The sequence below is a fragment of the Lygodium microphyllum genome, chromosome 19 (genome assembly GCF_053477565.2).
Source record: "Lygodium microphyllum isolate KBCC chromosome 19, Lygodium_microphyllum_v1.1.10, whole genome shotgun sequence".
Classification (NCBI taxonomy): Eukaryota; Viridiplantae; Streptophyta; class Polypodiopsida; order Schizaeales; family Lygodiaceae; genus Lygodium; species Lygodium microphyllum.
In genome coordinates this window covers 112,825,837-112,839,593 of record NC_141153.1, presented here as the reverse complement: position 1 = coordinate 112,839,593, position 13,757 = coordinate 112,825,837, and positions in this window count along the sequence as shown.

The following is a 13,757-nucleotide window of genomic DNA, read 5'->3' as shown; positions in this document are numbered from 1 at the left end:
TGATCAAGAAGTATTTTCTTTTAGCACATCTCTTCTTTTAGGGTTTTTATGTTTCATACTCGGGTATGTAAAAAAGAGGGAGCTGAGCGTAGTGACCCAAGGAGAACAGGGCATCGGCCTGAGCACCTGTCTCGGTACCCAAGAACCTACCAAGCCCTCGCAAGGCGACACTTAATCCTTTTCTGTTGCTCACTTTTATTTTCGCTCCAACCTTCCTTAATTTCTTCTTTTCCAGCAAGATGCCTCCCCTAGGAAGACAAGGCATCGGCCCCGGGTCTGACTCGTCCCCAAGAACCTACCAAGCCCTCGCTAGGCAATGATCAACTGCTTATAAATTTTCCTTTCTTTTCTTCTTCAATTTTTATAGGGGTTAGAACCCCTTTTTACACACCTTTGTATCTATATTTATTATCTTGTCAGATATTCAGGGTTTCTTTCATTATCATCATTATTTTCCTTCTGGCAGGCTTCTCTAACTGCCTCACAACTAACAAGAACTCCTAGAATGGCTACCTAGCAGGCTAGCAGAACAGGTCACTAGAACTGCCTTCTAGAACAGGTCTTCCAATGCTTGACAATGTCTTTACAGGAGGCAACGACTACTCAGATCTCCCTTCAGACATACTTAACCTAAACCTGGGACTTCATGCCTTGGACGCCGGTCCCCAACAAGAAAAGAAAATCCCCCAAAAAGTACACAGACACATATAGCAGAAAAACACGGTACTCATAAAGGAGAGATATCACCTGGATAGGGCCACGAGAAGCTTCTGCACAACAAAAGGCTCCTTCCAAGCTCTTCTTCGAACCTGTCTAGCACAGAACTACAACAAGAAACCATTAACCGCACCCGTACTAAACAAACAAATGGCCCTCTTGGCCTAATGAAATCTGGACATAATATCCAAAGCAGCTAGCCTTCCTGGCTTAAAACTAGATAGGTCATTGTAGTCCACGTAATACTGATATCCTTGGCATATACATCACACCCTATTAGACTACCTAGGGCGCCAAGGATAGAATATAATAGGTCGACTAGTCCCATGCTACTCATGCAAGGTAGCTAAAAGCTTGATCTTGTGGTTTTTTATCTTAGGTTTTTTTTTTTTTTTTTAAAGAGATACAAGTCCAAGCCTTTCCACAAATAACTCATCAATAAGACCGATCCCTTCTTGGGCACTATGAGCTGAATAAACAACCTTAGTGGGCTCGCATGTCCTACATTTATTGTAATCCGAATAAACTGGTCCTTCAAGCGGCTGAGTGGCTCCTTTGGGAGAAAGAATCATAGCTTTGTACTCATTCGAACCTCCCCTATTTGGGTTTTCACATAGATCAGTGCTGCGACCCAAACTAGGTAAAACTTCAAGCCTAAGCACATCACATGGGTGTATCCCAAGGCAGTGTATATTGTCAGATGTATATCCAGTCTTATCCTCTTGGGGGTTCAGCAGAATATATCCAGATGGGATCCTTGGCCTTGCATCTGACACTGCTGCCATACTTTTGGAGATTTTGGGTCTCCAAACCCATCTCACATTTCCCTTAATATTCTTGCATTCCCTCAATTTGCTGCACTGGTCTAACGAACTCAATGGAAACTTATCCCTATGGCCAAATGGCCTCACATCCTTGTGAACTTTGTGAAGCACAGGTGGAGTTTTAGCATTTTGCATCCTCTTTACAAAAGATGTCTTTACTTGTTTACATCCATACTGCAAATTTTTCCCCATACGAACCATGCTTTCACTGAAGGGAACAACATCCACCCGGAAGCATGATTCCAATACCAAAGGTCTCTCAAGAGCCTTACTAGCAACAAAATTAGAACCACATACAGAATGCTTATCAACACTCACAGGCCCATTGGTTCTATCCATGTTGCCATCACAACCACTTCTCGTGGAAGTGTTGCAAGCCCTACTGGGACTTACATGGCTTGGCACCTGTTCACTGAGAGGCATGTCATTACTACTCATAGGATGGCCATTTTCTACTTTGAGATTTTGGCCACCAAGGTTCCCCTCATAGGTTGCCTTGGTATCAACAAGTGAGCTGCCTTCTTGCATAAATGGTTGGAAGCTAGGATGCACTTGTACTAAGCGGGGAAAACTCCAAAAGTTTTCCCAACATCTCTGAATATGACCCTCATAATCAATGGCATGCATTTTTGCTTCCCTTAACGACTTAGGATTCCGCAGTCCCACTTGGATTTGCATATTAATCTCTAAGCCATTCAAAAAGAGCTCACATAGCACATCATTCGGTAGTCCAATGGCTCTTCTTGGCCAAAGCCTAAGAGTACTATCAAAGGCTCTAGCATACTCTTTAACAGAAAGATAAGACTCCTGTCTAAACTGCATAAGCTGCCCTAAGACCTGAATCATAGGGAGCTGTTTTTCATACTCATCTAGAAATCTATCACAAGTCTCCTCAAATGATTTGATCGACCCTCTTGGGAGGCTCCAGTACCATTTCCTTGCCTCTCCCTTTAGGGTACTTGGGAATACGAGCATCCGATGTATATCATCAAACCCACTTGCAATGCAAGTTAGGTCATATTCTCTTAAATGAATCATCGGATCCTCATTTGGCAACCCATAAAACACTGGGAGATCCCTATAAAGAGGAGGACATTTAGTCCTCCCTTTTGGGATCAACACCGGGTCATTAAAATCTTCATATTCACCATGATCTGGGTCTAGCCTCTTAGGATCTTTAACCTCTTCCTTCCCCACCCTTTCCGATGTAGGGGGGTTAATATCCTCATTGGCATCCCTTTCTGCCAACTCACTGAGTGGTCTAGGGAGTCCTATAAATTTCAACATATCCTTTTGATCCCCTCTTAGAGGGTCTTCCATACCTTTCCCTTTAAAAGGAAAGTCCATAACGGGTTTATATAAGAGTTTTTGGTCCTTATCTAAAGCAGATTTATCATTACTACTTCTTAAAACTTGGGAACCGTGCCTTTTAAGCAACGGTTTTCCCTTGACAGCTAGGGCTTCTAACATCATTATGATGCCTACTATGTCGTCATGGTAGCCCATTACACGGGATGTTTCAACCACAAGCATATTCCATCGTATATCCGCACTTTCCCATGGCATTATGGCTTTAGCATGATAACTTGTTGATGCCATAACTACCCTAGTTTCCAACATGCTTGTTTCATGCTCTCTAGATTGATGGATGGTTAAACATGATTTCTCTTGGGTAGAGACCACACCAAGGCGAACCTCGGCCCATGCCATCATATTAGAGGATGGGTAAATCACTAATGCCCTACTCTTTTCATCACATAAATTATCTTCTGCAGAGGACTCATGCTCTACATAACTAACTAAGTCCATTAGTAAGTTTTGTATGGGAAAAGCCAAGTTTTTCCATCCTTGAACAAACCCCATTTTATGGATAATTTAGGGTCTCGTGAGACCCTAGATTCAAAAAACGCCAGTTATAGGCGGCTCCTGGCAAATGCACCACTGATGGGACCTAAAACGGGGGCTCATGCACTAGCCGGACCTCTATCATGCGCTCAACAACCCCACGGCCTCGCGGCCAGGAGCGTGGATGACACATACATCATCTTCCTAAACATCTTGCGTTTGTATCATGTCTCATAGTCCAACTCTAACCCAATTAACACTCCTCAAAGGGAGTCCCAATACATTGCCAAATAGCACGAAGTACAAACATAGGAGGTCCTCCCACGGCTGACTGCCGCTACCTCACTGCGACTCTCCTACACCTTGGGGATTGGCCCCTCGATGCGTCACTAAACATATATAACACATTATCGCACATAGTTCCACTCAAGGTACCAATTGATCGTATCCAGGAATGTACCATTTTCCTCACTTTCTTTCCCTTAGGACCCAATGCCTAGCCTACAGCTTGGACAACTTTACTCACTCAACGTTGGTCATATTCCTCTAGAAAGCAATCGCCATGCATCCAGGAGATATTGTCTGATACCTTTTATCATTTCTTTATGATTCATACAAATTGTGAATGTCCATGTGCTCAAACAATTAAGAAAAGCAGCATTGGTGCATATGTGGAAAACATTTCCTTCAATGATTTTGACTATTGCTCGTATGCTACGTTACATGAACCTAGCACCGAGAAACCCTCGTGCTACTAGGTTCTTAATTTTTACATATCGATCAACCTAAATGGTATGCATAAAAAACCAGCAAGCTTTTCATCATTTCATTCAGCATTTAAACACTTTTCATACACTCTACCCCCTCACCCGTTTAGGTTGTGCATCATTGATCGGTTTAGGGTTCATTTTCCACATTTTTATTGTATAAAAAGCCATAAAAACTCACTAGAACAAAAAGGTAGGGCTGAACGGAGGCTAAACCTCATACTTCAGACCCCCCATACATCCACAAACATGAATCTTATTTTTCCTTAATTTTCGGCATTCAAAATCTATTTTTCCCTTATTTTTCTCTATTTTCCCTATTTTTCTTGTATTTTTTGCAATATTAAATGACTGAAAATACAAAATGAGTTGTGTCCTATGGCTCTTAGGTTCATTTGCAGCAAAAACATAAATTTAGTTGGTGTATCTTGTTATATTTCCCATTTATATCTCAAAAACACCCAATTTTCCCATATTTCACATGTTTTACGGGTTTTACACTATTAATTTCATCCACAACACTTATGATTTTCTAATTTTCTGATCATAAACAGTTGAAAGACATTGCAAACAACATTATAATGCATAATCATCTCATGGGAACAAGTATTCATGAAGCAAATTGCATAAAACATCAATTCCCTTTGTAAAAATGAGATTACCGTTCTTTGCGGGTTGCGGGTTTTTATTTGCCATATCTCGGGACTGTTTTCCAGCCACCATTAATGCTTATGACAGTCCACAATCAGCAATCTTCAATCTTCTTACACCACGGAGCAATCCGGTCTTCATTGGACAAGCATCCGCCATCCATTCTTCTTCTTCTTCTTCACCACAGGAATCTGCCTTTAGGGAAGAGAGAGGGAGGAGAGAGAAAGACTGAAATCAGAATTCTTCACAGAGACCGCCATTGGAGGAGCGAAGCACAGCGATAGAGTCAACATCCAGGAGGGATTCAAGCCCCATAATCGATTGGGGGGGTTATTCACAGCCAGCCATCACCCTCTCCATGCCATGAAGTGCAAATTTCGGGTGCCATCTTCCTCCACGTTTTTCCATCCCTCATTCTCTCTCCACGTTTTTTGCTTCATAAGGTACATAAAATTTTTGGGGGGGGGGCGGGGGGGGGGGGTCCAAACTTAAAAGGCATGCTCAATTTTGGCCTCCCAAGTGTCCACCTTTTCATATCTTGACCATTTTGTGGCCATTTCCCCGTCCGAACTCCGAATTGAGCTCTGAAAAATCCTGGCCGTCCGGCTCGGCATCCCGCATTGGCCTAACTCTTGTCAACCCACACAACAGTCTAAAAAATTATGAAAAATCAACAAGTGTCGCTCGGGCGCCTTTAAAGCACTTTGACACTTAAAATCGTCCTAGCTGGAGCCGCCGCCTTCGATGTTGAATATTTTTCCCTTGATATTCATAATTTTTAGCTATTTTTAAGCACTTCTCGGCATCAAAACTCCGCTCTCAGGCTTTGAGGCAGGATATAATTATTTGCATAAAAGGGATTAAACCGTGGATTATCAAGCGCATATGAGGAGGAGGGGTGAGGTGAGGCATGCAGTATTTGTTGTAGAGGGACAGCCCCCGTGATGATATTTGTCATGCTTCGACTGCGGGGTGTATTCCAGCCATTAGTAGATCTTGGCTTATGCTAAGTTGCATGGACTGGTTGTGATGGAGTGAAGCAAGGCTCGTCCCTGGAAGGATAGACTAAAAAGGGAAAAGGTGTATAGAAGGGGATGGCACCCTATCTACACCGTCAGAGATTGTTGGTCAGGGCTTCCTATGGCGATAATGAGGGTTGCATGCCCTCCACCTAGAGGCAGGAACGGTCACACGATTTCTAGACGTGTGGTGAGAGGAGAACCTAAGGAGCTCAGCCTGTCAAACCCAACTCTTCTCCCAGCACTTGACTATCATTGCTTGTGTGTGTTGATATTATCTATATAGGGTCACAAAACTCATAGTTATTTATGTACATATTTACGAATCCATGTCACTTCGTGAGGATAAAAACCAATTGCAGAACTCAGGATTGTACTGGAGTGTGGCACATTCATCCAGTACTCGTGGCAGCTTACTCAATAACAATAGATATTTTGTAACATCGAGTAGTATGGTACCTTGTTTGAGTCTACTGGCAACATGTAACTCCTCCTCAGTGAGAACCTTATCAGCCAAAGAGTTCTCTTGGCTAGTTCCAGCTAAGTCCCTACCCCGAATGGCAGTGAGCACTCGAAAGGAAGTTGGCACCACATAGGTTGGGTCTCTTTGAGAATGCCATTTGGCCAATCGCTCCTCTGAGACTGTCATAATCTGGGCTCCTAGTTTGGCCATTGTAACACGGTTTTCAAACCAACGTTTTTCAAATTGACTTTGCCTCTCTGATTGTCGCCTTAGTTGCTCTATCTCTAAGAGATTTGGTTGGCAGAGCACATCATTGAATGTCACAGCTAAGCATAGTTAGTGGGCTTCCTCATCAGAGATGAGTCGCATGCGTTCATGTAGGAGCCTGTCATAATGCTCGTCAAGATGCTCTTGCTCTTCCCAGGATAGGGAAAATGGTAGGTATTCTTTTAGTTGCCCCCTAGGGAATGCGCCCATGTCTGCTAGGACATTGACACGTGCGAACACTTCGAGCTTAGCATCCAACTCAGTTAAGCATTCTGCGACACTTCTATGTTTAATGAGGACTTGCTCAATTGCTATCTCACGCAAGGTTCTAGGAGTTTCCCTAGGCTTTAGTATGGCTGGGGGCTCAGGCCTAGATGAGCAAGATTGGTCAACTCTAGGATTGCTTATGTCCTTGGCGTTTCCATGTTTCTCCTGAGGCTTTGTTATTGCGTCATGGTTCTTCTCGAATGTGACTGGTATAGATTTGTCACCCTGTTGTGACAGTGTTGTATCCACTCTTGATTGGTTGTCGGTGGATTGAGTGTTGCAAGCAACTGCTGATGGTGATGGTTGCTTTGACTTATCAAAACACACTGATGTTTCTGAGGTTCCACCGCTGTTAGGGGAGATGGCAATGGGTTCCTTAGTGGGTGGACTCGATGCTTTATTCCCAAGTTCTTCCGTGCTCTTGGACTCAATCTTCTTGGCATCCACAACCACTTGTAAGTGTCATTGTATTCGTTGTGTTCTCCTCTTATTCATGGGCAATGAAGGTGTCTTTCTCAAAGACTTAGGACCCTAAACTAGGTCAGTCATTGGTGTGCTTGGTTGGGCCTTAGCACTCTCTTTCTCTGGTGTGCTCTCATGGGACTTTGTTGCAACCTGTTGAACAGCCTTGCTAGGTTGATTGGTCAGATGCGCCATCTCCTTAGCCACATCTTCGAGAGGTTTCTCCTCAAGCCTAGGCTTTAGGTGCTTCGGTAGTGCTGAAGGTGTCAAGGATGTTGGTTGCAACACCTCTTCCATGGTTGAATTGCTAAGGACACGTTCTGCATCATCACAGCCAAAGACTGTGACTGCTATGATTCCTGATTGGAAGTATTAGCAGCTAGTTCAGTGGACTGGCTAATGTTAGTAGATTGTAGTGTCAGGTCCTTAGGCAGATCGGAAGTGGTTGTGTCTTTTGTTGCCCTTTGAGCATTCACTTGTGCAGATCGAGCCTCAGTTGATCTAGTCACATTAGATTGCACAGGCATATCCTTGGGCCGAGAGCTACGGGTGGTGTCATGTCCCATCTCTTAGACATTTGGAAGCTTAGATGGAATAGAGATTGGGATTGAGCAGCTGCACTTGACGACTATTGTTGTGCTTCCTATGTCTATTTTGGGAAAGAGGGTGTAGGAGACTTGGGACTCCTAAGTGGCTTTGACACTGGCTAGAAGATTTTCTCGTGGCTGTTAGATGATTTTTCCATTTGCTTTGTTGAGCATTTAACCTTGCCATGAGCAATGTTGTGCCTATGATGCCTGTTATCCTCTTGGGAAATCAAAGGCTCCTTAGGCACTAGTGGCTTTTTCTTACCCTCAACAATTACATCTAATATCTGCTTGTCAAGCACGCTAGGCTGAGGATCTACCCTTCGAATAATCCCATTTGGTTTCTTGATTTCGATCGTGAGGGGCTTGGTCACTCCAATGTTTTTGACTTGAGACTTTGTTTTTCATTTAGATTTCCTCCTGCGCTTCTTTGCTCTTGATACGGTCTAGCCTTCAGCTGATAGAGGAGGTTTAGCAGGGGGTTTTGGTATCCAAATCCATCGGTTACATGTGTAATACCCTTGATCACGTAGCAACGCTTTGGATATCCGTCTCGGCGTTGTGCTGGCTCTCCATCGATACCTTTGTCTATAAGGCTTGGGCTTCTTTTGGGGTCTTCTATGATATTTGTAAGTCCAAAGCCCATCATTGGCATTGTCTCCTGACCTTCTTGTTTCAAGCAGGGCCTCACTTACTAGTTCTCGTTGTTCAACTCGTGCTTGTATCAACTCTTTCAATAGGTCCTTGCTCTCATTACTAGGCTTGCTTATTATGTCCCTCGAGGGACATTCCTTATCACATGTCACTACTAGATGCACCTGAAGATGTAGAGGTACTCCTTAGTTCTCGTTGTGAGCAGGAATGTCCCTCGAGGGTATCGATGTTATACTCTTTCAATAGGTCCCTCGAGGTTCCATGAGATCACCCTTGCTAAAGGTTGTGACTATCCTCACACCTGGTAGTGTCAAGTGTTCCTTTGTGCTACGTAGTCAGCCTCACACTTCGTTGCCCTTTTGAAAGGCCGTCCGAGGAGGGTTTCCTTTCCACAACTAGCACTATTTGGAGGAACATGGAATAGGATAGGCAAGCTTTCAGTTTCAATAGTTACAAGGATTTTGCACTTTCCTATGAGTGCTTGTGGGTGTCCCCCATATGGACTAATAGTTGCATTATTTGGTGTGAGCTCTGGTTGGCCTAGCAGAGTCCATGCTTCATAGGTCAAGATATTAAAATCTGTCCCTTCATCGATGAGAGCATCGACACTATACTCTCTTTTTGCAATGAGTTTGACCCTAAGATAAGCAGGTGGTACTATGTCTTCGTCTTCCGAGTCTTCACCTGAAGATGTAGAGGTACTCCTCGAGGGACATTCCTGCTCATCACTACTAGATCTGAAACTTTATTCTTTCCTTTGTCTTTACCTGTAGTGCTACTAGATGCACCTGAAGATGTAGAGGTACTCCTTAGTCTCCCAGACCAAGGACTACTAGATGATGTCTCTAGTCCACTAAGAGTCCGTGATTCTTGCTTTTCAGCCTGCACATGAGTGTCATGATCATCATCATCATCCAATGCATCACCACTAGATGCATACCAACTGCTCATTTCATCAAAGATGACATTCCTGCTCACTCTGAACTTACATGTGACAGGGTTATAACATCGATACCCTTTCTGCTCTAAAGAGTATCCAATAAAAACACATTTTTCTGCCTTTGGATCAAGCTTCTTCCGTAGCTCATCTAGCACATGAACGTATGCAACACAACCAAATATCTTCAAGTGCGATACATCAGGCTTCTTGCCAGTAAAGCATTATTCAGGAGTCATCCCATGAATTGCAGTTGTGGGAGTTCTGTTCATAATATAAACAACAGTAGGAACAGCCTCAGACCAAAAATGCTTAGGCATATTCTTTTCAGCCACATCAAGGTGCGTGCAACTTCTGCAATATGCCTGTTTTTCCTTTCTGGAACCCCATTTTGCTGTGGGGTATATCTGCATGTGAAATGTCTCTTTATCCCATGAGACCTAAGAAAATCACTGAACTCATTCGAGAGGTACTCTCCCCCTCCATCTGACCTCAAGCACTTTACTTTCAAGCCTGTTTCTCTTTCAATTGCAGCCTTGAAAGTTCTAAAGTGCTCAAACGCTTCACTCTTTTCCTTCATAAAATATACCCACAGCTTTCTAGAACAATCATCAATGAATGTGAAAAAGTATGAACTACCTCCAAGAGATACATTTTGTGTAGGCCCCCAAATGTCTGTATGCACAACATCAAGGATATTTCTGCTTACATCTCTGTCATGTGAAAAGGGTTGTCTTGCCTGCTTACCAAACTGACATGCTTTGCATACCTTATGAAATTCTGCAACTCTAAATGTAGGCAAACCTGTAACCAACCCTTTGGACTGCATTAATTCCAGCCTTTGTACATTTGCATGTCCAATGCGTTTGTGCCAAATTTCAATATCTACAACAACACCTTTTCCTTTAGCATACATAGCAACATTCATAGTAGGAATTCCAGCATCCAGAGTAAACATACGTCCAACTCTACTTCCCTTTGCTACCAACCTGTACTTGTCATTGAAGTCTTCTACAAAGTAGCCCTTTGTATTAAATCTGACTTGCAGCCCTTGCTCTACCATTTGACCGACTAACACCAAGTTCTTTGTAATAGATGGCACATGTAATACATCTGAAAGACTCTTTGTCTTACCATCATGCAAGGACAAGGAAACTTTTCCAATGTGTGAAATTGGGTGGCATGAATCATCACCCGTCTGCACATAACCTGCATTTTGCAAATCCTACATATCTCCAAACCATTCTGCATGGCTGGTCATATGATTGGATGCACCTGAATCAACATACCAAACATCATCATGTGTTCCCTTTCCTGTAACAGCATTCAGCATATGCTGCATAACAAACAGACGTTCATTTTTGTCTTCATTTTGTTGTGAAGACGATGCATAGTTTCCTTGCTGCAACTTACCACTGCAAATATCATCTTTCTTAGCATAACATTGGGCTGCAATATGACCTGTTTTGCCACAGTAGTGACACACAATACCAGAGTTGTTAGAACCTCTGTTCTGCCATCCACCTCTTCCTTTAAAGCTCCCCCTGCCTCTAAAGTTACCACGACCTCCTGAAACCTACATATCGCCAAATTGCTGATTCAATCTGTTTTGCTGGTTGTCACTACCACGTCCTGTACCACAGCCTCTTGAAGAGAACCTGTCACGTCCCCTTCTTGAACTGGAGTAGAAAGCTTGGACCTGTTCACCACTTCTTTCAGATGTCTCACTCTGCATGTTGATCTCTTCAGTGATCATAAGGGAGACCAACTCATCGAAATCTGGAAATGGCTTTCTCACATATACGGAAGTTACAAAAGACTTCCAAGCCTTTTCATTATTAAGCCCGCCCAAGGTAGACGACAGCAAATCATCATCATCGGGCATTGCATCAATCACTGCCAATGCATCTGCAATGCTCCTTACCTTCAGTGCATACTCATTGATAGACATCTTCCCTTTCTTCAATGTATTCAACTCTTGCTTGAGTTGAATCTTTCGTGCCTTTGTATTTATGGAAAACATACTTTCAAGTATGGTCCAAGCTGCATATGAATTCTCTCCATTTCTAATATGTCCCAGCATATTATTGTCAATTACTACAGACAGCCAATACATGACCTTCTTGTCTTTTGCATTCCATTCCTTCTGTGCCTTTGTCTCTTCTGTAGTTGGAGGATCACTCACCTCCGGCTCCTTTTCTTCACTTGAAACAAACTCGTAGAGGCCTTTTCCAATAAGGAAGTTCATGACACGGAACTTCCATGAAGGGTAGTTGTTCTTCTCGAGCTTCTCAATGATGGGGCTTCCACTGTTCTCTGCCATTATCACAAAACTAATACCAAACAGCAAGCAAATCTTCTGCAACCCTCGACATGTAGTGCACAGCAATACACCAGACAGCCTTTTTCACTGTCTGCTCAACAATACATGCAATTTGCAATCTGTTTGCAGATAAACATTATGTTTGCTTCATGCAAACACCTCAAGAATTACAGATTTGCAAACAGTAACCTGCGTACCCACTTTCGGTCAAAACAGCCGAAATCACAGTGTATCTGAAACTGTTGTCCGCAACCCTGCGGCTCTAAAACAAGGCCTGAAACGGCCTCAGATGCCCAAAATAAATGCGGGACAGCCCTAAAGGGCTAATCTACAGAATACGCAATGCTCTTCGCGCACACCAAATCTCACTGCAATCTGAGATTTTTGCTCTACCTTGCTTCTGGTGCCTCCACAGGCACTATCCAAGAGAAAGAGTGGAAGGATGGGAGAGCTTCTTACCCATGGCTTGCTTGCTCGAACCTTGCTTCTTCTCCTTCACTTCAGCCTTTGAAATCAGCCTCTCTCAGTGGCGCGGCTCTGATACCATGTCAAGAATCGCATGGTGGGGGGACTTGCTCAAGATGCTGCGCCGAACACACAAAGAATGCACAAGGAGAAGCTCACTCAAGAGACAAGAAGAGAGATGGAGGCCAAAACGTTTTCTTGCTGGTTTCTTCTTCTTCTTTCACACTCTTTTCAATGTATACAAAGTATAGATAAGATACAACATAAAGGAAAGTGGCCTACTAAGTCAAACAATGCATAACCGACTACACTACTCGACTAGTGCTATAACTATGCCAGCTGTAAATAGGTATAACAATCTGAAAATAATAAGTAATGAGTCAGTGGCCATGTGAGAGTCATAATGACCACCGATGTGCTAAGTGTAGATGTGTGGACCCATCTAACCAAGCGGTCCATCATCAATGTCCGCATGTGTTGAGCTTGTCATCTCAACACGGTCATACATTGTGACTGTTGGAGTTCCCATTTCTAGTCTCTCTCTTTCTTACTCTTGCTCTTCCGCCATAGCTCTCGAGTCCAACCTTCGATCCGTTGCTCCCTTTCAACTGGTATCAGAACTTTGCTTTCCAACTCTTGAGCTTGGTTCATGGCATTCTTAGCATCCCATCGACTCCCTACTTGCATTGGGTCTCCTTCCCAGCCCAGCAGCCATATCCAACTCCTTCAATCTCCCGTTACTCCCCGGCTTCCCGAGCACCTTCTCGGCATTGTTGGGCACCTTCAAGGCGTTACATCAGAGGTATTTGATCATTTTCTTCAGGGTTTACTTCAGTTCTCAGGTCTCACAGGCTGTAAACAAGATTGGGGCAGCCACCATTGAAGCTCCCTTGCTTCATATCTCACTTGCCTTTGAACAAGACTTGCTGGAGCTTGTTTGAGGCCTTCCTTGCCTTTAACCGGACCTCTCCGAAGCTTAGCCACCATTTTTTGCAGCCCTAGGACTAGCATTTACAGTTGGCAGAATCACGTAGCCCTCCCATATGTGTCTTCAGCATTGAGAGTCACAACAGCAGCTCTCCCCCTCCTTGGCACTTGGAAAGGCTCCATTTCGGGCATATGAACATGCTTTGATGCTTGGTTTTGATGGTTGATGTGTTGGCATAGCATTTGGATTGATTTAACACTGTTTTGGGATTGTCATAACAGTCTGGAGGCAGTTTATGACAGTGTTACACTAACATAACAGTCCAGAGGCAGTTTATGACAGTGTTACACTGACATTTAATGCTACAGCTTGTTTGGCATTGTCATTTGATGCCCGGTTGGTCCCGTTTGATGCTCGGATATTAGGGGAATGTATGCCTATTGTTTGGAAACCATTTGGAGCTGATTTTGGTGCTGAAATTCTCAGTTTTGAATAATAAATCACTGATGTACACAGTTGGGCTGAAGTCATTTTACTCATGTATACTTATGCCTATGCTTTTTGGGCTATGTTTCGGGCAT